The 22,795-nt window shown below is 43.1% G+C and overlaps 1 protein-coding gene and 1 long non-coding RNA gene across 8 annotated transcripts in view; one reads left to right on the top strand and one right to left on the bottom strand.

Moving 5' to 3' along the window:
* The window catches only part of CTNND2 (catenin delta 2), a 931,369-nt gene that overhangs the window by 588,223 nt on the left and 320,351 nt on the right, over positions 1–22,795 (top strand). The window lies entirely within an intron of this gene.
* Positions 1,674–12,311, bottom strand: LOC131381707 (uncharacterized). The gene is made up of 3 exons (XR_009210594.1): positions 10,825–12,311; positions 10,507–10,609; positions 1,674–1,698 (listed from the first exon to the last, which is right to left on the bottom strand). It is a non-coding gene; the product is annotated as an uncharacterized LOC131381707 (long non-coding RNA).

Below are 22,795 nucleotides of genomic sequence, written 5' to 3'. Positions count from 1 at the left end.
GTAGTATGGAGAGGATCATAGTTTTGAAAACTCTAAACTAATGGATTTCATTCCTGGTGAACCCTCTGCTGCTAGGGTTTCCTGTTTTTATTTAAAGTTCTCATTGCTAGCATAGCCTAATTTTAAAAAACTGGAAAATTATAATTAATGATTTTTTTGTTAGCAAATTAAAAGACTTGATACCCAGTGATAGTTAAATTTTAAATAAAAGTTTTCATTTTAGTATGTTTCTTGCAATATTTGGAACATACTTATTCTAAAAAACATTATGCATTGTTTAGCTGAAATTCAACAATAACTGGGCACTCTCTATTTTCTCTGATCACCCTACCAGCCACCCCTGGCTACCCCATACCTCCCCCAATCATGTCCCCATTGCAGCTAAGACATTCATTTCTTCAGGGTAGTGGGAGCCAGGAGTCAGAGCTCATTGCTCAGCTTTGAGGTTCAAACAGAAATTTTTAAATGGTTAGCCAAATTTTGGTAGGAATGCAAGATTCTTTGATTTTAAAAAGCCAGTCTGGGCCAGGCGCAGTGGCTCATGCCAGTAATCCCAGCAGTCTTGGAGGCTGAGGCAGGAGGATCCCTTGAGCCTAGGAGTTCAAGACCAGCCTGGGCAATAGAGAGAGACCCCCGTCTCTACAAATAGTAGTAGTAATAATAATAATAAATTAGCTAGGCATCGTGGTGTGCATGCTTGTGGTCCCAGCTATTTAGAAGACTGAGGCAGGAGGATAGGATGGCCTGATCCCTGGAGGTAGAGGCTGCAGTGAGCTGTGATCGTGCCACCGCACTCCAGCCTGGGTGACAGCGTGAGACCCTGTCTCTAGGGGAAGGAGACTTTTAGGGTCCGCAAAACATAGCTTTGAGTCTGACTCAGGAGCAGACAGGAATCCAGATATAACACAGAGCACATTTCTGGACTTTAGGAAAGAACGAGGAATGATCAAGCAGGAATCAGAAAGTAAGGAAATTCATAGGGGACTAGTCCACAGTTGAGCTGCTGTGTGAGACCCTAGGAAGGTATCTGCAGACCCTACCTCCTAAGACTGAGCCAGGCTGGATAGGTACCAAGCTATCAGAGGCCCCAGAGAGGGGCTGGTGGCTTGATATGGTTTGACTCTGTGTCCCCACCCAAATCTCATGTTGAATTGTAATTCCCAATGTTGGAGGAGGGGCTTGGTGGGAGATGATTGGATCTTGGGGGTGGATTTCCCCCTTGCTGTTCTAGTAATAGTGAGTGAGTTCTCACGAGATCTGGTTGTTTAAACGTGTGTGGCACTTCCCCGTTTGCTCGCTCTTCCTCTTGCTCCTGCCATGTAAGACGTTCCAGCTTCCCCTTAACTTTCTGCCATGACTGTAAGTTTCCTGAGACCTCCTAGCCATGCTTCCTGTACAGCCTGCAGAACCATGAGTCAATTAAACCTCTTTTCTTTGTAAATTACCCACTTTCAGCTATTTCTTTATAGCAGTGTGAGAACGGACTAATACATGGCTGCTCTCTGCTCAGGATTCTGGGAAGACCCATCCTGCCAGGTTACCAACACCAACACGGTTGAGGAGAAAGGCAGCAGGTGAAATGGAGCTCAGGAATGCCTCCACTTCCCTTCCGCTGCACCTCACAGGCAGGAATTCCAGTTGTTCCCACAGGTCTCTGAAGAAGGTAGAGTGTTGGGGGCTTGGAAGAGGATCTCGGGACTGGAAGTCAGAGAAAGTGCAAAGCTTGTCACTGAGCCTTGGAAATGTCCCTGAGCACCCTGAGCAGCCGTACGGAGGCTGGGGAGCCTGCACAGGCCTGTAAGATCCTAGCCCTGTTTCCTGCTGCTGCCCCAAATCCTGCTCAGGGAGGAGGAGGAGGGACAGGAAGAAATCTGAACAACAACTCTTCTTGTGATAGAGCTGAAAATCAGACCCATCTGTACAAGTCAACTCTAACTGGAGTGTCACTGGGTTCTGAAGGGGATGAAGGAAAGTGTCAGTCCTAGCACACAGAAGCTCTGGAGCAAACAGGAGTTTAGAGCGAAAAACAAAGTCACCTTTCTGCACCAAAGAGGGGTAATGTTCAGATTCTGACCTGCTCCAATGGATGTGCCCAGGGCCAAAGGAGCTGCAAACCACAGGCATTCTCCAGGCCCCTAATTCTCCACGGAGGAAGTGCAGTTTGAATTGATTTTAATGGTGTTTTGAAATGGAGATAAAAGTGTTCTGGAAGGGTAAAATGCCACAAGCAAAATCTCATTTAGAAAATACACAGATATGTGAAAAGGACAAGTTGTCCAGGGATGTATGGCTGTCTTTGAGTGTGTGTGAAAGACTGTGTAAGAGTGTGTTTCTGTGTGAGCATGGGGTGGGTGTGAATGTTTAAGACTGTGGGAGGTGAGGGTGAGGGCATATAGGGAGTGTGTGTATGTGTGTGTGTGTGATGGTGGTGTATAGGGAGTGATATGGTTTGGCTGTGTCCCCACCCAAATCTCAACTTGAACTATATATCCCAGAATTCCCACATGTTGTGAGAGGGACCCAGGGGGAGGTAATTGGATCATGGGGGTGGGTCTTTCCCATGCTATTCTTGTGACAGTGAGTAAGTCTCATGAGATCTAATGGACTTATCAGGGGTTTCTGCTTTTGCTTCTTCCTCATTTTCTCTTGCCGCTGCCATGTAAGAAGTGCCTTTCGCCTCCTGCCATGATTCTGAGGCCTCCCCAGCCATGTGGAACTATAAGTCCAATTAAACCCCCTTTTCTTCCCAGTCTTGGGTATGTCTTTATCAGCAGCATGAAAACAGACTAATACAGGGAGTATGTGTGTTGGGGGGGTGGGGGGAGAGGACGTATGGGGAGTGTGTGAGTGTGTGGGGTGAGTGAGTATGGGGAGTGTGGGGGATGAGGTTGTATGGGTAGTGTGTGTGTGGCGGGGGAGAGGATGTATGGGGAGTTTGTGTGAGTGTGCATGTGGGGTGTGTGTATGGGGAGTGTTTGTGAATGTGTGGGGTAAGGGTGTATGGCGAGTGTGTGAGTGTGTGGGGTGAAGGTGTATGGTGAATGTGTGGGGGGTGTGTATATGGGGAGTGTGTGAGTGTGTGTGGGGGTGTATATGGGGAGTGTGTGTGAGTGTGTGGGGTGAAGGTGTATGGTGAGTATGTGTGTGGGGTTGTATATAGGGGGAGTGTGAGTGTGTGGGGGGGATGTGTATAGGGAGTGTGTGTGAGTGCATGTGGGGTGAGGGTGTATGGAGAGTGTGTATGTGAGAGTGTATGTGTGTGAGGTGAGAGTGCTTGGGGAGTGTGTGAGGGTGAATGTCTCACAGGGAGGAGGCACATGAGAGAGGCATCTACTGAGAGGCCGCTGAGGAAAGACAGAGAAAGAGGAGAGGTTGGTAAATCTGGGTCCTCCGGGTGTTTCCACGTTGAGAAACAGCATGGCCTTTGTGTTTGAAGGTAAAGGACAACTCCCCAGGTGTTATGAATGAGGATTGACAGAATCAGAGCTGAGTTGCAGGAAGATTACAGTGATTTTAACGTGTAGGATGGAGTGGAGGGATAGATCTGTGAGCTGTCACAAAAGATGACTTTGGGGTTTTAAACCTTAGAGAACAGAGTTATAAATAGAAGCGATGAAGGCAGAAGGAGAAACTAAGTTTGAGGGGAAGATAAGGGCTCACTTTAATTGTGCCAAATAGGATATGGCAGTTCTCTCAGTCAACAAGGATTTTTTTGAACACCTACTAGGTGCCAGGCCTGTGCGCAGCACTGAGGATGTAACGAACAACACACTAAAAGCTGTCAGACCCCATGAGCAGGAACTCTGTGAGAGGTTGTTTTTATTTATTTCTCCCTAGCCACTGCCTAGCCCAGAACCTAGCCCATTGGAAGGGACCAAATACTTGTTAAATAATAAAGACATATGTAGATAGCATATTAGTCCATTCTGTCATTGCTAAAAAAACAAACAACAAAAAAGTACCTGAGATAGAGTAACTTGTAAAGCAAAGAGGTTTGATTGGCTCACAGATCTGCAGGCTGTATAGGAAGCAGGCCTGGGGAGGCCCCAGGAAACTTACAGTAATGGCAGAAGGCAGAGGGGAAGCAGGCACATCTTACATGGCAGGAATAGAAGGAAGAGGGCAAAGGGGAAGGTGCCACACGTGAGAACTCAATGAGAAGCAGGGGGGAAATCTGCCCCCATGATCCAATCACCTCCCAGCAAGCCCCTCCTCCAACACTGTGAATTACAATTTGACACAAGATTTTGAGCAAGGACACAAATCCAAACCATATCATTCTGCCCTTGACCCCTCCCAAATCTCATGTCCTCTCACATTGCAAAACACAATCATCCCTTCTCAACAGTCCCCCAAGTAGTAACTCATTTCAGTATTTACTCAAAAGTCCACAGTCCAGAGTCTCATCTGAGACAATGCAAGTCCCTTCCACGGATGAGCCTGCGAAATCAAAGCCAAGTTAGTTACTTCCAAGATCCAATGCAGGTACAGGTGTTGAGTAAATACACCTGTTTCAAAAGGGAGAAATCAGCCTAAACAAAAGGGCTACAGGCTCCATTCAAGTTTACAACCCAGCAGGGGAGGCATTAAATCTGAAAACTCCCAAATAATCTCCTTTGACTCCATGTCTCACAGCCAGGCCACACTGATACAAGGGGTGGGTTCCCAAGGCCTTGGGGAGCTCTGCCCTGTGGCTCTGCAGGGTACAGCCCCCTCAGCTGCTTTCATGGGCTGGCGTTGACTGCCTGTGGCTTTTCCAGGTTCACAGTGCAAGCTATCAGTGGATCTACCATTCTGGGGTCTGGAGGACAGTGGCCCTCTTTTCACAGCTCCACTAGGCAGTGCCCCATTGAGAACCCTGTGGGGGCTAATGATATGGTTTCAATTTGTGTCCCTGCCCAAATTTTATGTCAAATTCTAATCCCCATGTTGGAGGACAGGCCTGGTGAGAGGTGATTGGATCACGGAGTTTGATTTCCCCCTTGCTGTTCTCATGACAGTGAGTGAGTTTTCACAAGACCTGGTTGTTTAAAAGTGTGTGCCACGTTCCCCTTTGCCCTCTTCCTCGTGCTCCTACCATGTAAGACGTGCCTCCTTCCCCTTCGCCTTCTGCCAAGGCCTCCCCAGCCATGCTTCCTGTATACTCTGTGGAACTGTGAGCTGAGTAAACCTCTTTTTCATAAATTACCCAGTCTCAGGTAGTTCTTTATAGCAGTGTGAGAAAGGACTAATACAGAAAGAATGTGGTAAATCTGAATGGAAAGATCCAAGCCACTAAAAATGTTGTCTGGATTTGCATCAGTATTCATTGCTTCTGATTACTTTTGCCCTGAACGAAGCTAAGTTTATGTTTAAAAATAAAAATTAAACCAAAACACATTTTAACAATTAATAGACTTCAAGTTTTGTGTAGCTCATCACTAATTTTGAGTTTGTAGTTAGTGGAGCCTTAGGGGAAGTGAACGTACTACTTTCCCTAAATCAGGATTGGCAAGCTACAGACTGCTGGACAAATCTGGCCCACGACAGGTTTTTTTTGGGTTTTTTTTTTTTTGGTGAATAAAGTTTTATTGCCATGCTATTTGTTATTCTGTGGCTGCTGTTGCAGCACTGTAACAGCAGAGCTGGCTACTTGTGAGAGACTGTTTGTAAAGCCTAAAATATTTACTATCTGGTGATATACAGAAAAAGTTTGCTGGCCTTGTTTCTAAATCACTATGTGATACATTAAGAGCCTGTTTGCAAATTGAAAAAGATAGCTTGCTTTAAAAAACAAAAAAAAAAGTAATTATAATCTAAGCAGAGGCTGACCGTGCTTAGGCCTACAATTTAAAACACTGTCTCAGCCCAGTTGGGCTGCTATAGCAAAATGTCACAAACTGGGTACCTTACAAACAACATACATTTATTTTTCGCAGTTCTGGAGGCTGGGAAGTCTGAGAGCAAGACAGCGGCAAGTTCATTGTGTGGTGAGGGCCAGTGTACTGGCTCAGGGACAGCAGTCTTTGCTGTGTCCTCACGTGGTGGAAAGACAATGGCTAACTCTCTCGGATCTGTTTTATAAGGGCACCGTCTACCTTCATGAGTGGTCTACTCTCATAACCTAATCACCTCCCAAAGTCCTCATCTTCTCACACCATCCCCCTTAGGAATTAGGATTTCAACCATGAATTTGAGCAGGGACACCAATATTCAGCCCATAACAATCAATAATTATGCAGTAACTAAAGCAAGACTTTTAACAGGCAGCACTACGAGTCTAATATAATGCATATTTGCCCTTAAAAGTAATAAGTTTCGTTTATCTTGAAAATCTTCTATAATTGATACTTTTTTCATCATTAGACTAATATTTTCTTATGAAACCAAGTTTTTCTTATAGAAAATTGTTTCACTAGCCCCAGTTAAAATGAGCATAAGATGATCCCTTTACATAATGAGATAATATGGTGCAAATTATTACTAGTGAGAGGTTATTTTAAAATATAGGCATTGTTCGGCAAGCGAAACTTTATTCAGCCCCTTGGCCCCTGTCATGTTTTTACAACAAGTTTCCAAAACGGGCCTTGCCTTGCTGTCTCCTGCTGAGAATAGAAGACTTCCTCCCACCAGGTTGCTTCCCCCAGTGCTCCTGTGCATTGCACCGATTCCCTTGTGTACACACACGCACACACACACACACACACTACCTTTGTGGTTTGGGTATTATCTCACAGGCATAGCCTGATCTACCCTCACTTCATCACTGATTCAGGAGCAGGGAAAGAAGGGATGAAAACATTTCTGGGTATGGGATGTGGAAAGAACTACTATAGCAGTAAAACTAACTTGTTCTTGGAGACTAATAAATGGCTCTGAAGGTAATTCAGAAAAAAAAAGGCTTTGAGATCACACTTTGAGCAAAGTAGCCTCATTTAACTAAGCCCATGGCCACCTCAGGGGGCCACTCTGAAAGACAGAGGTCCCTTCAACCTGCACCCCTAGGACGTCGGTAACAACCCCAGGTTGCAGAGAGGAACCCTGCACTGAGACCACGAGCATGCTCCCGCAGGGACACACAAAAGGGAAGCACAGTGTAAGCAGAGTTGTCAGTCCTCTGTTTTGAGGCAGAATGAGGGAGTTGTCACTAAGGACAGCATACTGAATTGTATGAATTTAAGATCACACTTCATTCTCTCTGCCTTTTCATTTGGGCACAGTGCAAGCCAAATCTTTGAGGCATTTTGGCATCTTGACTCAACATCATGGTGAAAGATCAAAGCATCAGACATTCCTATGCATATGTGTGGATAAAAGCGCATCCATAAAGTTTAAAGATAGTTGGGCCTTGCATAACAGTCCCCAAGGTCAACCTGTAAGTTTTGAAAAAATAGCAGATCAAGAAAGCAAAACTCTTTTTGTTTCCAAGGCAACAGAATGACAAATAACTTGACTCTTAGTTGAATGGATGATAAGATGATTTCAGTATCTTTTCAACTGAAAATGGCTATAGAAAACAGACATCCTCGGATCCACCCCACGATAGCTCCTGGAGCCTGTTTTCCTAAGTTGTCCCAAAAGATGTTCTAACAGCATTGATGGGAGCAGCTTGCAACTTTTAATTTGTTGCAAAGAAAGGAGGGATAGGTGAGGCAAATAGACCATTCTTTAATTCACATGACAAATACTTATTAAGAACAACTGTATTTTCAAACATCCCCCCAAAATATATCATGAATATGTTTATCTTCAGCCTGGACCTCCACACACACATCCTAAGCCAGCATCATCTCTTGCCTCTTCTATTGTCAGAGCCTCCTAACTGGCTTGTCCGCACTTTCAGTCTTTGTTGTTGTTGTTGTTGTTGTTGTTGTTATTAATATTTATGGGTTTTCTTTATTGTTGTACTTTAAGTTTTAGGGTACATGTGCACAATGTGCAGGTTTGTTCCATATGTATCCGTGTGCCATGTTGGTGTGCTGCACCCGTGAATGGGTGCCGCACTTTCAGTCTTGCTCTCTTCTAATCAATTCTTCTCACGGCAAAGAGAATATAAATCCTTCATTTATGGAAATCAGAGTGCCACTCCCCTGCTCACATTCTTCACTGTCTTCCTGTTACATTTAAGAACAAGTATAAAGTCTTCAAAAAATCGCTCTTAAGACCTGGGATGGGTCTAGCGCCTACCCTCATGTCCCATCACTGTTTCTCTTGCATATGGTAAGCCATTTGTATAGACCTGCATGCAATACCTTTAATGGGCCAAACTTGTTTCCACTGCAAGGCCTTCCTAGGGGGCCATCCCTCTGCCTAGGACATTCCCCCATGTTTCTCACTTGGCCAACCCTACTCATCTCTCAGATGCACTCGAGAAGAGCACGTTCTTAATCCTCAGCACCACCCGCCCATCTAAGTCAGCTTATTTATTAAAAGCCTTCCTGGCATCCTTAACCTTTCCTTCCTGACACTTAACATAGTTTATTACTTTGCATTAAGATGCAGGTGCTCCTTGTTAATTTTTTATTTCCCATAGCAGCCCTGTCACCTAAGTCTGCACCTGGCTCATAGCAGACACTGAGGGACATTTTTAGAAGGAGGACGTGTGAGAGGGAGAGTGCTGTGAGTGTGAACAAGATGCATAAGCAATTCAGTAGGATGTGACAAATGACACAAGAGCCACCTACATCAGTGAGGGCACATGGACTTGCTGCCTGGGGAAATGGCTGCAGGGACGAGAACACTAAGAGGCTAATACAGTATTGGCCTGAAAGCTGCAGTGGCATGACCGAAGACACTGGAGTGGGAAGATGGGGAGAGAGAAGTGCAGAGCGCAGTGGTTAGAAGCCAGGATTGGGAGCCTGATGCTGAGGCCCATTCTGACTCTGCTCCTGACAGTGGGGCGATCCTGGGGAATCCACGCAAATGCTTCCTGTGCCAGGTTCCTCATCTGTCAAACGGAATTGGTAATAGTACCTGCCCTGTCAGGTGGTGCTTAAGATGAAAGGAGTTTGTATTTGAACAGTGTTTTGTGTGTGGTAAGAGCTACATTAGCACCTGGTAAGACACCACCTCTGAAGGGAGCAAGGCAGTGAGAGTGGTGACTGGGGGATGCAAGCGCAGTGACCGCAGGCATTTCTCAGACTGCTGCCTGGCGGCTGAGTGGATGCAATGCCGAGATGCATTCATTCATTCATTCATTCAGCAAGCAAGCAAGCACATAAACCCACCATGCTGCAAGGAACTCGGGATAACGTGCTTCTTAAACTCGGTTCTTTTCCGCATTGAGCTTAGACTAGTGGGAAACACTTGGAGATTCCTAGCAGATGGAGAGAACAGGTGGATGCACAAAACATGTTGGAAAAGGAGAAAAAGAAGCTGACTGAACTCTGAGCACAGTGGCCAGGAAGAAACAGACTCTCTGCCGGGAACACAGTTGAGTCAGGACAAGGTGGTTGGAAGAAAAGGGTAATACAACCAAATGGGCTGCCACGTGGCTAGACTGAGAGCGGAAACCCCTAGCCCCTCTCTTGCAAGGCACAAAATCCCTCCCACCACTGTTCCTTGTCCCTCATCTCAGTTTAAATAAATAGCACTCTTAAAAAAAAAACCTGACTTTATATTTGTAGTTTTATATTTTTTAGAGGGACCAAAAATTATTGTACAAGTTTCAGGTCTGCAAAAACCTGGATACATCTAAGGATGAAATGCATTGCTGAGCACCATTGAGGGAGGAAGTAGTGTTATGCATGGGAGAGAGAGAGAGACAGAGAGAGAGAGTGTGTGTGTGTGTGTGTGTGTGGTATGCCTGTGTGTAATGCATTTATGTATACAAAAGAGAGAGTGTGTGTGTGTGGTGTGCCTGTGAGTAATGCATTTATGTATACAAAAGAGAGTGTGTGTGTGTGTGTGTGTGTGTGTGTGTGTGTGGTGTGCCTGTGTGTAATGCATTTATGTATACAAAAGAGAGAGAGAGTGTGTGTGTGTGTGTGTGTGGTGTGCCTTTGTGTAATGCATTTATGTATACAAAGGGTCAAATAAAAAATAATGAAACGGTTTGTGCAACATTTCACAAAGTATTTTAATACAGTATTAATCCTCAACAACCAATAAGTCAGATACCATTTGTGTTAGTCTGTTTTCATGCTGCTGATAAAGACATACCCAAGACTGGGTAATTTATAAAGAAAAAGAGATTTAATGGACTCACAGTGCCACGTGGCTGTGGAGGCCTCACAATCATGGTGGAAAGTGAAAGCCACGTCTTACATGGCGGCAGGCAAGAGAGAGAATGAGAACCAAGCAAAAGGGGTTTATCCTTATAAAACCATCAGATCTCCTGAGACTTATTCACTATCGTGAGAACAGTATGGGGGAAACCGCCCCCATGATTCAGTTATCTCCCACCAGGTCTACATGGTGGGAGCTGGAATTCAAGATGAGATTTGGGTGGGGACACAGCCAAACCATATCAACATTATCTTCATTTTAGAATGAAGACTGAGATTCAAGATACCCTCAGTAACTAACCTCAGAACAAAGTGGAAACAGCTGGGTTGGTTTCCCATCACCACATACTTCCTCCTCGTGGAATCAAAAAGCACCAGGAGAAATCTATGTCTTGGAGCTCTTCCTGAATGAAGAAGGAGTAGTGATCAGGTCATTATGGTCAACAGATAAATACTGATGGCCGACGTTCATTGAAGGTGAAGTCTGTGCCAGGCATCCGCTTCAGCAGTTTGCATCCATTACATCACTAAGTCCTCAGCAACCCAGTGAAAGGAGTGATAGTATCATCTATGTTTTATAGAAGGAGGAAACTGAAGCCAAAGCCAATGGGTGACTTACCCAGGGCCATAGAGAAAGTGTGAGGAGGTCTGAATTCAGCAAGGCCATCTGCATGCAGAAACCATAGCATAACTACCGTGTTAGGCTGACCCTCGTGAGTTCCACGAGCAACCTGTACTGACAGAAATGAATAATTAGGAATTAACTTTTTCCTAAGGTCAAGAGCACTGTCTTTTTCTCATCAGAGACTGAATTTATATCTCAAACACCAAGCTAGAATTCAGTTTAGCTGTATTTTCGAGAAGCTTCTAAATGCCAGGTACTGGACTAAGTGTTGAGTGGAAGAGAAAGGAAGTTTCTGAGGCAGTCCGTGGCTTGATTAGGTTCACAGTCTTAAGGAGAAAAGACATATGTTGAACATTGCATTACATATAGGAGGCACCATGTGCTGAGGAGTGACTGATTAAGACAGCAAGTTAACCCAGGGCTCAAAGTCTAGCTATACCTGTGGGTCTGAACACTCGGGGATAACTCTGGGGCAGTAGGCAAAAAGGAGGAAGGACATGAGGTTTCTTGGAGGAGAAAGGGTATCTGAAATGGTCCTCCTCCTCCTAACTTCCCTCTACATTGTGAAACCTACCAGGCGATGCCTCATAACCAAAGTGGCATATGCTGCACATTTACATCCTCTATTTGCCCCGGAGATCATTTTCCTGCCAGCTGCTATCACTAGTCAGAGGCAGCTTCTCAGAGCTGGGAAGCCGTGGTCACATCTTGAAATCGTCCTGTGACTCCTCAGCATGGTTTCTTCTCCATTACCTGACAGTGGAGAGCAGGTGAAGCATCACTGGAGACCTGGGGAAGGCAGCTTTTTCTCTTCACTGCCTTTCTCTAAACCACACCTAAACTGAGGTGCTCAATTCTTAATCCCACATGTGGTATTTACGGGGTTTGTTGCATTCCTTTGGCATCGCCCCTTTTCTGTCTTCTATGGCCCCTTGTAAGGAAGTAGCACAAGGAACAGACAGGGGGATATAAGAGAATAACTTCCTATGTTGAAAGATGACACATCCCTCCAAGACTTCAGCTAAGAGGACTCCCCGGTAAGAGCTGTCTCCAGGTGTGCAAGGCTCTGGAGGAACATCCCCTCTGATTCCCTGGGTCTCTCCCTGTCCCTGCGGTCTTCCTGATTGGGAGTGGCTGTCATTCTCAGCTGCCCAGAGAGCACCACTTACTCTGAAAAACACAAGCCCGCTTCCCTTCCTTCCTCTCAGAACTGATGGGATGAGCCAACCTTAGGGGAAGAATTGTATTCAAAAGCAAAGAGGGCAGATATCAATTAATTACGAAGAAAAAGTCAGAAGCACAAGTCAAAGAAAGCAAATTTGGCACAGGTTTCTGATTTGACAGTTACCTCTCAGCTCCAGCTCGTGGTGTGCCAAGGATCCAACTCCCAGTTGCCCACATTCCTTCTCAGGACCTCCACCCCTCCTCCGGTTTACCCACTCCCTCTTCCTCAAGGACACAACTCAGTCTGAGAAAGTCATGGAGCAGTGAAGGACCAAGATCCATCTTCCAGGAAAAGTGTCATTTCCATCGTAAAGATGAAAGTTTAGGGCAATTAAGTCTCCAAAAATTTGAATCTATTTTTCCCCCGGGGTAGGAGGGGGCAAAAAAGAGCAGAATTTCTGTGCTTGTGATGGAAATGTAGTATGTGACTTTAGTATAAAAATATATGTCTTTAGATTAAAACACAAAATATATTTTCACTCATTCCCTGCCTGCTTGCAAACTGTCCTTATATTGCAATGCTGAGTGAAGAATACGAATTTTAAAATGTAATATCTTCTCTCTCAACAATGAAACTTCAGGGAAAGAAAATAATGTTTGATATTTTGGGGGTCATTGGAGAGAAACAACAAGAAAGATTGTAAAGTTCTCCAAAAACGCACTATGTATGGTTGTTCATCTTAAGTCTAAAACATGATACAGTTCCTTCGTGGCACACCCTGCCACATAGTGTTGGAATCACCCACACACGTTGGAATCTACTTTGTTTTTTCCCTAGTTCATTTCAGCGACTCCAGCTGAGGGCATCCCTGATGTTTCCTGTCTGCTGGACCCTAGAGTAAGAAAGCAGATGGGGGCCGGGCGCGGTGGCTCATGACTGTAATCCCAGCCCTTTGGGAGGCAGAGGCAGGCAAATCACGAGGTCAGGAGTTCGAGACCAGCCTGGCCAACATGGTGAAACCCTATCTCTACTAAAAATACAAAAAATTAGTTGGGCATGGTGGCGGGTGCCTGTAATCCCAGCTACTTGGGAGGCTGATGTAGGAGAATCGCTTGAACCCCAGAGGTGAAGGTTGCAATGAGCCGAGATAGGGCCACTGCACTCCAGCCCAGCCCAGGCGACAGCCCAGACTCCGTCTCAAAAAAGAAAGCAGAAGGGGAGACCACACACTGAGATACCAGTTCCTGTTTCATTCTGTTTTGTTTTCTTCCTTATCAGTGTCAGATTGTGCCCTCTAATCCCAGGAGAAGGTTGTGCTGCAGGCCCATGTTGCCTGAAGACATCTTCCCTTTCTACTTCCTGTTTTCAAAAGGCGGCACCCTCGAGGGGATGGGAGTGGGGGCTGGGGGTCCTCAAAAGAGTAGAGGCTTAGCTTGCCATGGAGAGGGTCTAAGGTAGCCAGATAAAATACAAGATGTCCAGCCACATTTGAACTTCAGATAAACAACGGGTAAATTTTTAGTATAAGTATATAAGTTCCAAATATTGCCTGGAACATACTTTCACTTAAAAAAAAAAAAAAGTTGTTTGTCTAAAATGCAAATTTAACTGGGTGTCCTGTATTACTTGCTAAATCTGGGAACTGTGTGTGGGGAGGGTGGGAAGGACTTTGGATCTGTAGTCATTGGGGCCCCAGGCCTGTTATTCACACTAGGAGGTGGAGGTGGCAGAACATCTGGGGGACAAGGAGCCCTGACAAGGAAGCTGGACAAGACTTGAGGGATTGCAAAGGCCTGAATGATGGGCATTTCTGGGGTGACCAGGCCCATCAAGGACCAGAGGGCCACCAGAATAGCTTCCTCTGCTTAGACCTTCCAGGCTGTGAAGTTCCCTTGGGTGTCCTCCGCCTACCCTGCTTCTCAGTGGAGGAGGGGTTGGTTCTTATCCTCATTCCCTTCTCCAGGCCACTCTCCTAGCTGTTTCTGCTGGAGACCAAACCCGGTCTCTTCTCCCAAGCGCAGGAAATCCTACCCATTCCCCATGGAAGGGATCTGAGGGTTAACCACAGGATTGATGGTGTCATGGATGTGGGCAATTGAGATGTCTCTCCTGAAATGGAGTCCATGCCCCCCCAGAGGCTCTTATGATCTTCAAATTTACATGTATATAAATGAATACAACAGCCCGGAAAGCTGCCCATTTCTTTTGAGAGGATCATGTGTAATGTGTTCACATGTACGTTTCATGCCCATCAATTAGCACACATCAGTGGCCACATTTCTACATGGCACATCAGAGCACTGAGGCACACTGGTGCTACCTGCCTTTGCCAGATCTCCCTTACCAGCCTCTGGTTATTTAAGCATCCAAGCAGTCTGAAGGTCTGAGACTTTACATCTGCAAATGTCAAGGCCTTCTTTGTGGCTGGCCCAGGCTCCCAGCATCCTGTTATGGTTTTGCACTTGGTGTTCTCAGCACCCTCAGCCTGGGAACACACTCAGCAAAAATCAGACACGTCTTAGCAGGAAAGTTTCACGGAGAGGAGGAATAACATGGCCATACTACGTTTCTACCCTAGACAACGCACAGATCCTGCTAGTAGATGACCATAGCTTCTCCAGAGGTTTCTGTCAAGGTGATGAGCGATAGAATAGAAACACCCTCAGAGGGCCTGTGAGAGGTGGGAACGGGAGAGGCTGCCACTCCTTGGGTGTACCTCATGCAAACCTGCCTCCTTGATGCTTGTGAAATTGGGAGTCAAGAGCTCCACTCCTCTCTTGACTCTGCTACTTTGAGCTTTGTGACCTTGGGTGAGACTCTTCTGAGAGTTTTTTTCTTCTGGTAAAAGGTGATGGCAGTAACGAGGTCTCAGCTTGTTGAGAGAGTATATACCAAAGAGTGTGACATATGCTTGCCTATGACAAATACACAAATGGTAGCTAAACCTCCACAAGTGGGACATCGAAGTGGTAAATTTAGACCAAACAGTGAAGAAAAGCCAGTCCAAACCCAAAGAACAGCCAGGAAAACAAAACAGATCCTCACTAAAGTTAAGAAGAGAGGTGAGTGGGAAAGCAGCCCAAAGAGGTGACTGATATGCGTCACTATCATTTTATTATCTAATAAAATAGTTCTCCACATAGCTTCTGTGTAACTCATATCCAGAGTGAGCGTTTATACGTTTGTACCACAAGGGTTTCTATACAGTGGAATAAAAAGGTGACCCAAGTAAATATATTTACCAGCTATATTATAATATAATTCACCACCAATCATTAGGCACTGTTCTAAAGTGTTTACCCAATGTAAATCATTTTAATTCTTACAAAAACCCTCTGAGGTACTATCACTAGTCCCATTTTGTATCTAAGGAAACTGGGGCAAACTGACATATGTAACCTGCTCAGCATCCCAAGACTGTGAATGGTGGAGTCTCGGATTGCAGCTGTAGCCCGTGCTACACGCCACATTTCTATACTGACTGTGCATTTCTATACAGGCAGTGCATGAACCATTTAAACTCTTAGGAAACATGTTTGCAGATGCAATCATCAGAAGCCAAGATCATAGAAGTAATGGAGCTAGCTCAATGAGAGACATAACTAAATGAGAGACAGTCCAATTATTTAGGCATTTTAAAAGCAAAATAGAAAGGGTTTAGGAGAAAAGGAATTTTACTGTTCAGATTAATACATTCATTCCTAAGCTTTAGCATTGTTGTAAGACAAAAGATGGCTGGGAGCAGTGGCTCACACCTGTAATTCCAGAACTTTGGGAGGCCAAGGTGGGAGGATCACTTGAGGCCAGGAGTTCAAGACCAGCCTGAGCAACATAGCAAGTCCCTATCTCTACAAAAAATACATAAAATGGCCCAGCATGGTGGTGCATACCTGTAGTCCGAGTTACTCAGGGGGCTGAGGTGGGAGGATCACTTAAGCCCAGGAGTCTGAGGTTACAGTGAGCTATGATTGTGCCTCCAGCCTGGGTGACAGAGCAAGACCCTGTCTCAAAAGAAAAAAGAAACAACTAAGCAAAAGACAGCCATTTATTTCCTGAGGATTTTGTTGTCACTTAAAAATTGTCATTGTTTTCGTAGAGCGTGAAGTTTTAATATCTAGGTGCAGTTACAGTGGCATGTGCAGTTACAGTGGCAGGTGCAGTTACAGTGGCAGGTGCAGTTACAGTGGCATGGTTCCTTATGTACATGGTTCCTTTGAAATGTGATGTCATTAAGAGAAATCAGAGAAACAGGACATAGGACATTTCAGGGCTGTGCTCACCCCTGTTGTACTCTATCAGCCCAATATTGAAGGTGCTAATTTTTACTTTAACATTAGGATGATGGTATTTTCGTTTTGTCTTATTGTCACTTTTTTGAGGTGAAAATAACTAAAGATATGGAAATTTGTTAGACAGTGGTGGGTGGAATAGATTTTTGCATCCTAGGATAAAATCCAAACTCATGAATATGTTGGTTCATAGCTTAGTCATCCCCACTCCTATCCAAACTCTCTAAGATAGAGGTTCTTGACCTTTTTTGCCTCCTGACCTCCCTTACACTCTTAAAAATTATGGAAGACCTCAAAGAGCTTTTTACTATGTGTTACCTCTCTTAATATTTACTGTATTTAATATTAAAATTTAAAAATGTTTAAATGCTTAATTTAATATCTCCTTTAAATATTCATTTAGAGTCATGATCATAAACCATTTATGTATTGATGTAAATATTTTATTTAAAATGACTGTTTTTCCAATAGAAGAAGAATAATATTATTTTATAATTTTGCAAATGTCTTTAATGACAAGCTCTCTGGAAGACAGCTGCATTCTCATATCTGTCTCTGTATTCTGTCTGTTGTAATAACGTTTTGTTTGAAGTATATCAAGAAGATCTGGCTACACACAGATGCAAAGTTGGAAAAGGGAGAAATATTTTCAAAGCTTTTTAGACAATTGTGGTTATTATTTGATACTATACCAAAACTCTACAAGTTTTAGTTCCTTAAAGGTTAGTTGAAATATGGATTTTAAAAATATAGCAATGAACTTTTTTTGTACTGTGGAACTTCAAATCCTTGAATGGACCTTGAATGTTGTAAATTTATCTTTTATGACCATCTGTGATGTTGGCACATACTGGGCCGACTTTCTTGCAGATCTTCTAAAGGTTGACACAGTTCATTATACAATGTATTTTGAAGTCATATTTCTTAATATTATTAATGATCACATCAGAAAGTCTTTAAGTATTGAGAAACTTTCTTTTTTTTATTATACTTTAAGTTTTAGGGTACATGTGCACAACGTGCAAGTTTGTTACATATGTATACATGTGCCATGTTGGTGTGCTGCACCCATTAACTCGTCATTTAACATTAGGTATATCTGCTAATGCTATCCCTCCCCACTCCCCGCACCCCACAACAGGCCCCGATGTGTGATGTTCCCCTTCCTGTGTCCATGTGTTCTCATTGTTCAATTCCCACCTATGAGTGAGAACATGTGGTGTTTGGTTTTGGTCCTTGCAATAGTTTGCTGAGAATGATGGTTTCCAGCTTCATCCATGTCCCTACAAAGGACATGAACTCATCATTTTTTATGGCTGCATAGTATTCCATAGTGTGTATGTACCACATTTTCTTTTTTTTTTTATTATTGTACTTTAAGTTTTAGGGTACATGTGCACAATGTGCAGGTTTGTTACCTATGTATCCATGCACCATGTTGGTGTGCTGCACCCATTAACTCGTAATTTAGCATTAGGTATATCTCCTAATGCTGTCCCTCCCCCCTCCACCCACCCCACAACAGTCCCCAGAGTGTGATGTTCTCCTTCCTCTGTCCATGTGTTCTCATTGTTCATTTCCCACCTATGAGTGAGAACATGCGGTGTTTGGTTTTTTGTCCTTGCAATAGTTGGCTGAGAATGATGGTTTCCAGCTTCATCCATGTCCCTACAAAGGACATGAACTCATCATTTTTATGGCTGCATAGTATTCCATGGTGTATATGTGCCACATTTTCTTAATCCAGTCTAGCATTGTTGGACATTTGGGTTGGTTCCCAGTCTTTGCTACTGTGAATAGTGCTGCACTAAACATATGTGTGCATGTGTCTTTATAGCAGCATGTTTTATAATCCTTTGGGTATATACCCAGTAATGGGATGGCTGGGTCAACTGGTATTTCTAGTTCTAGATCCCTGAGGAATCACCACACTGACTTCCACAATGGTTGAACTAGTTTACAGTCCCACCAACAGTGTAAAAGTGTTCCTATTTCTCCACATCCTCTCCAGCACCTGTTGTTTCCTGACTTTTTAATGATCTCCATTCTAACTGGTGTGAGATGGTATCTTATTGTGGTTTCGATTTGCATTTCTGTGATGACCAGTGATGATGAGCATTTTTTCATGTGTCTTTTGGCTGCATAAATATCTTCTTTTGAGAAGTGTCTGTTCATATCCTTCACCCGCTTGTTGATGGGGTTTTTTGTTTTTTTCTTGTAAATTTGTTTGAGTTCATTGAAGATTCTGGATATTAGCCCTTTGTCAGATGAGCAGATTGCAAAAATTTTCTCCCATTCTGAAGGTTGCCTGTTCACTCTGATGGTAGTTTCTTTTGCTGTGCAGAAGCTCTTTAGTTGAATTAGATCCCATTTGTCAATTTTGGCTTTTGTTGCCATTGCTTTTGGTGTTTTAGACATGAAGTCCTTGCCCATGCCTATGTCCTGAATGGTATTGCCTAGGTTTTCTTCTAGGGGTGTTATGGTTTTAGGTCTAACATGTAAGTCTTTAATCCATCTTGAATTAATTTTTGTATAAGGTATAAGGAAGGGATCCAGTTTCAGCTTTCTACATATGGCTAGCCAGTTTTCCCAGCACCATTTATTAAATAGGGAATCCTTTTCCCATTTCTTGTTTTTGTCAGGTTTGTCAAAGATCAGATAGTTGTAGATATTTGGCATTATTTCTGAGGGCTCTGTTCTGTTCCATTGATCTATATCTCTGTTTTGGTACCAGTACCATGCTGTTTTGGTTACTGTAGCCTTGTAGTATAGTTTGAAGTCAGGTAGCATGATGCCTCCAGCTTTGTTCTTTTGGCTTAGGATTGACTTGGCAATGTGGGCTCTTTTTTTGATTTCATATGAACTTTAAAATAGTTTTTTCCAATTCTGTGAAGAAAGTCATTGGTAGCTTGATGGGGATGGCATTGAATCTATAAATTACCTTGGGCAGTGTGGCCATTTTCACAATATTGATTCTTCCTACCCATGAGCATGGAATGTTCTTCCATTTGTTTGTATCCTCTTTTATTTCATTGAACAGTGGTTTGTAGTTCTCCTTGAAGAGGTCCTTCATGTCCCTTGTAAGTTGGATTCCTAGGTATTTTATTCTCTTTGAAGCAATTGTGAATGGGAGTTCACTCATGATTTGGCTCTCTGTTTGTCTGTGATTGGTGTATAAGAATGCTTGTGATTTTTGCACATTGATTTTGTATCCTGAGACTTCGCTGAAGTTGCCTATCATCCTAAGAAGATTCTGGGCTGAGACAATGGGGTTTTCTAGATATACAAACATGTCATCTGCAAATAGGGACAATTTGACTTCCTCTTTTCCTAATTTAATTCCCTTTATTTCCATCTCCTGCCTGATTGCCCTAGCCAGAACTTCCAACACTATGTTGAATAGGAGTGGTGAGAGAGGACATCCCTGTCTTGTGCCAGTTTTCAAAGGGAATGCTTCCAGTTTTTGCCCATTCAGTATGATATTGGCTGTGGGTTTGTTATAGATAGCTCTTATTATTTTGAGATACGTCCCATCAATACCTAATTTATTGAGAGTTTTTAGCATGAAGGGTTGTTGAATTTTGTCAAAGGCCTTTTCTGCATCTGTTGAGATTATCTTGTGTTTTTTGTCATTGGTTCTGTTTATATGCTGGATTACATTTATTGATTTTCATATGTTGAACCAGCCTTGCATCCCAGGGATGAAGCCCACTTGATCATCGTGATTAAGCTTTTTGATGTGCTGCTGGATTCGGTTTGCCAGTATTTTATTGAAACTTTCAAGCTTAAAGTGTTGGATGTAAGTTTTCCAACATTCTGTATTTGCATGAAAGCTTGAACTTTATCATATTTGTTATTGGTAACAAATATGGTCAGTTGATTTCCATGAAGCAAGGAGCTTGCTTTTTCCCTTTTCAAGAAAAAGGCTTGCAAATACCCAAGACTGAATAACCATGTCCCATGAAAAAGTGGCTAGTTCATTTCACAACTCAGCACATTAGTGTTTTTCTGGGAAAGAACCATCAGAAACAGATGGGCTTTATGTGTATTCCATTTTATCACCCAAATACTAAAAAGGCATGCATTCGAGGATCAAGATTCCATAAAATTAATCATTTTTACTGCGACATCAAGTACATTCTTAATTGGAACTGGCTTTTTTTTTGTTTTTTTTGAGATTGTGACAGTGAAGAGTAAAATAACTACATGTACGAGTTGATGTCACTGGCTGGATTCATGCTCAAGCACCAGTTTTACCCACCAGTGCTCCTGCAGCTTCAGTGCAAACGTCAAGAAAGTTGAAAGGGCCAATAATGGCTTAGTGTAATTACGCAAAATATCCTTACCTTGTGGGTTCCTGGAAGGCAGTCCTGGGGTTCCTGGACCAAACTTTGAGACTCTGAGAACTGTTGCTCTAGACCAGCCCTGGTCTGGGCTGGTTCTATTATTGCTTCCAATACACAGACATAATTTAGTAAAACTCACAACTCACAACTTTGCCTTAGGAAATATATATACATATATATTTAAGCATTAACCACAGGCAAAAAAGACTCAAAGAAATGTGGGCACATTTCTTTGAGTCTTTTTTGCCTGTGGTTAATGCTTCAACAAAAGGTGGCTGTATTCTGTGTTTATTGGTTTACGTAAGTCCACTGTTTGAAATAGCAAAGGAATGTCAGGGCTGTTGAATGCTTTTTTCATTCAGTTACTCTACACATATTAAGAATAAATATAAACTGTGAACGAAATGTTTTTAGAATGTAATCTTTGTTATTTGTGCACTGTGTGATGCTACAATTTTAATTTCTTTTAAGAAGGGTAATACCATGTTTGCATTATAAAAGAAACAGTAAAAATGTGCAGTGGAGCATGTTAGGTTTGTTTATGAGTTATTTTATTTTAAATGTCACATCTGATAAATTAGATAAAAATAAATTTCCCTTGGATATCTTTTTATGAACACAATCTCACCTAAAACAAAGTGAATTATGTTCAAGTTTCTATTTCCAAGGAGCACCTTAAGGGAATATCTTAAGTGAAAATTCTACAGCATAATGCATGGGAATTGTATGAGGGTCACCTATATAACATTGTCCCAGCTTGGAAATGTATTAGGAGAGGCCTGGAGTTTAGTGTGTATGAACTTGGGCTTTCTAATCACAGATGTTTTGGTTTGCTCTGCTATTGATAAATAGCTGAGCTTATCTCAGTGACCTTGAACTAGGTACTTAACTTCTAAGCCTTTGTTTGCACAGCTGTATAATGGCATAATAATTATATGAATCTCTAACTCTAGATGACTTCAGGGTCATTGTGAGCATTAAATAACTCTAAGTTTGCAAAGGAGTTTAGCACATTGGCTGGTGCTTAGTGTATGAGTTTCTAAGGGCCGCCAAAGGATTTAAACAATAGAAATTGATTGTCTCACAGCTATGGATGCTGGAAGTCTGAGATCAAGGTGTTGGCAGGGCCAGATTCCCTCTGAAGGCTCTAGGAAAGGGTCTCTTCCAGGCCTCTGCTGGCTTCTGGCAGTTCCTGGGCTGTGGCAACATCACTCAGCCTTCACATGGTATTCTCCTTAAGTATGTGTGTATTAGTCTGTTCTCACGCTACTATAAAGAACTGCCCCAAACTGGGTAATTTATAAAGAAAAGTGGTTAAATGGACTCACAGTTCTGCATGGCTGGGGAGGCTTCAGGAAACTTAAAATCATGGCAGAAGGGGAAACCGGTATGTCTTACATGGCGGCAGGCAAGAGAGAGTGTGTGAAGGAAGAACTGTCAAACACTTATAAAACCATCAAATCTTGTGAGAATTCACTCACTATCATGAGAACAGCATGGGAGAAACCACCCCCTTGATCCAATTACCTCCCACCACATCCCGACCTCCACACATGGGGATTATGGGGATTACAATTCGAGACGAGATTTTGGTGGGAACACAAAGCCAAACCATATCAATATCTGGGCCCAAATTCCCTCCTTTTAGAAGGACTCCAGCCAGTAATATTGGATTGGGGGCCCACCCTACTCCAGCATGACTTCATCGTAACTAAATACATCTACTATGGCCCTGTGTCCAAAACGGGCCACATTCTAAGGTAATGGGCACTAGAACTTCAATTTATGAATTTTAGTTGGGCAAAGATACAACACAACTCATAATTTAGTAGATCCTCAATAAATGTAAGGTTTGTTATTGTTGTTTTATTGTTGTTATTGCATGGCAATGCAGATAACTCTTCAATCATAAGCAGGAGAACTTGGAACTAAGGATTATTCTGAGGTCCCTAGTTTTCACAAGCAGATTCGTACATAGTGCTACCGTGAGCTGAGCTAGAAACTCAAAAGGAGGAGCAGGGTCTATGGGGTGGATAGGTCAGGATGTGGATTTTTTTTTTTAATTTGGGGAAACTGTATAGCTGGTTTGTATAGCAAGCAAAAATTTATGGTAAATGCAAATCTGAAGAGAAATGTGGCTAAGATACAGTTTTGCAAGACATCAG

This window comes from Hylobates moloch, unplaced genomic scaffold (assembly GCF_009828535.3).
Source record: "Hylobates moloch isolate HMO894 unplaced genomic scaffold, HMol_V3 SCAFFOLD_17, whole genome shotgun sequence".
NCBI lineage: Eukaryota > Metazoa > Chordata > Mammalia > Primates > Hylobatidae > Hylobates > Hylobates moloch.
Note: the sequence above shows the minus strand (reverse complement) of the source record. Positions and strands in the feature narration are given on the sequence as shown.